General features: G+C 42.3%; 1 non-coding gene across 1 annotated transcript; it reads left to right on the forward strand.

The window, feature by feature from the left end:
• The first annotated feature begins 1,374 nt into the window (after window positions 1-1,374).
• LOC127748290 (small nucleolar RNA R71) lies at window positions 1,375-1,478 on the forward strand. The gene has a single exon (XR_008010231.1). It is a non-coding gene; the product is annotated as a small nucleolar RNA R71 (small nucleolar RNA).
• The last annotated feature ends 1,091 nt before the right edge of the window (window positions 1,479-2,569 follow it).

The following is a 2,569-nucleotide window of genomic DNA, read 5'->3' on the forward strand; positions in this document are numbered from 1 at the left end:
TGTAGCCTCTTCATAAGAGTCAGAGGCATCACATTTATGCTAGCTCCTAGATCACAGAATCCTCTGTCAATTTTTGTTTCCCCTATGATGCAAGGGATATGGAAACTTCCTGGGTCTGTTTTCTTAGAGACTATGTCCTTCTTGATGAGTGCACTGCATTCCTTGTTCATTATTACAGTTTTTCCTCCCTTCAAAACTCTTTTCTTGCTCAGCAATTCTTTCAAATACTTGATATGTGTAGGCATCTGCTGGAGGATATCAAGAAAGGGAATATTGATATGGAGAGACTTAAATGTCTCTAGGAACCTTGAATATGTTTTCCCTTTTTCACCTCCTCCTAACCTCTGAGGAAATGGTGCTTTTGGTTGGTATGTTTCCAGCATGCCTTTATTTTGCAGTTCCTTGGCTTGCTCAGTTTCACTTTCCTGCTTAGCTTCTTCTACACCTTCCTTCAAGATTTCTGGCTCCTGTTCTGAGGGTCTGATTCCTTCTTCTTCTGAGACTTCCTTCAATATGGTGATAGCCTTGCATTCTTCCCATCTCATTTCCTTTTGTTCCCCTTTAGGATTCTTTTCTGTGTCACTAGGGAACACTGCAGTTGACTTAGGGGCCTGTTGAGAAAGTTCTCCTACTCGAGCCTCCATCCACTTGAGTTTTTCGCCATGGTTTCTTAAGGTTGATCTCACATCGTCCCTAAAGTTTTTCAACTCACTTATGTCCTGACCCATGTTTGCAAGCATTCCTTCTATCCTGTTTAATTGGTCTTGAAATTGTTGGTTCGGATTAGGTTGATTATTTTGGCCATGATATGGTGGTTGGGAGTAAGTGTTTTGTGTGGTTTGGTATGATCTTTGGTTGGAGTTTTGGTATGTGGAATTGTTTTGTTGGTTGTGGTTGTAGGGTTTGTGGTTTTGTGGTTGGGTTTGCTGGTTTTCCCACCCAAAGTTTGGGTGGTTTTTCCAGCCTGGGTTGTAAGTGTTGGAATGTGGATCATATGGTTTCCTTTGTTGATTTCCCACATAGTTGGCCTCTTCCCAATCACCTCCTTCAGTGCTTACTTCCTCTTAATCTTGTGTGTGTATTGCAGCCACTTGATTTGTTTCTAATTTCCTGGTGAGCTCTGCTAGTTGCTTGGCAAACACCTTATTTTGGGCTAGAATTGTATCAACATGGTTCAGCTCCATGACTCCCTTAGTGTTGTGTCTCTCTGAAGCATAGTAGTACTCATTCTCAGCCACTGTCTCAATCACTTCAATGGCTTCTTCCACAGTCTTTTTCCTGTTCAATGAACCTTCTGATGAATGGTCTACAACCTTCCTTGATTCATAAGAAAGTCCATCATAGAAAATATGCAATTGCACCCAGTCATGGAACATGTCTGGTGGGCATTTCCTTGTCAAATCCTTGAACCTCTCCCATGCCTCGTAGAGAGTTCCACCATCTTGTTGTCTAAAAGTCTGAACCTCAGATCGAAGCCTATTGACCTTTTGTGGGGGGTAGAAACGTGCCAGAAACTTGCTTTCCACCTCATCCCAGGTTGTTAGGCTCCCCCTTGGAAATGTTTCCAGCTACTTAGCTGCCTTGTCCCTAAGTGAAAATGGGAACAAGAGCAGTTTATAGGCATCTTCTTGGACTCCATTGGACTTCACAGTGTCGTAAATTCTCAGGAATTTTGTGAGATGTTGGTTTGGATCTTCATTAGCACTCCCACCAAATGAACAATGATTCTCCACCAGTGATATTAGCTGTGGTTTGAGTTCAAAATTGTTGGCCTGAATTAGTGGTTTCTGAATGCTGCTACCACAATTCCCAGAGGTTGGGTTTATGTATGAACCAAGAACCCTCCTCTCGGGAATGGCATTGTTTCCATCAGCTCTCTCATGGTTGTGAACTTCTCTATCCATGTTGAGATCTAGAGCTTCCTCAAAATTGTCCTCAGATTCTCCTTCAGATTCTTCTTCTCCTAGTACTCTCTTCCCTCTTGCTTCCCTTCTAAGTTTATGAAGGGTCCTCTCTGGTTCGGTATATGGAGGAGTTGATGTCTCTCCTCTCCTACCTGTCATACAAAAACACAGCACAGGCAACAAACAAGTGAAATACTCTTGGTTAATGGAAGAGTATGGTTAGAGCAGTTGAGGAATTAATTCAAATAGTTAGTGAGTCAGTGAGTTAGTGGTGGCGCGAAATTGTGAACAATACTTTTCACAACTCTCATAATCCCCGGTCATGAACCCCAAAAACTTGGTGTTCAATACCATGGCATTACACAACTTCGCACAACTAACCAGCAAGTGCACTGGGTCGTCCAAGTAATAAACCTTACGCGAGTAAGGGTCGATCCCACGGAGATTGTTAGTATGAAGCAAGCTATGGTCATCTTGTAAATCTTAGTCAGGCAAACTCAAATGGATATGGTGACGAACGAAATAAACATAAAGATAAAGATAGAGGTACTTATGTAATTCATTGGTAGGAACTTCAGATAAGTGCATGAAGATGCCTTCCCTTCCGTCTCTCTGCTTTCCTACTGTCTTCATCCAATCCTTCTTACTCCTTTCCATGGCAAGCT

This window comes from Arachis duranensis, chromosome 5 (assembly GCF_000817695.3).
Source record: "Arachis duranensis cultivar V14167 chromosome 5, aradu.V14167.gnm2.J7QH, whole genome shotgun sequence".
Classification (NCBI taxonomy): domain Eukaryota; kingdom Viridiplantae; phylum Streptophyta; class Magnoliopsida; order Fabales; family Fabaceae; genus Arachis; species Arachis duranensis.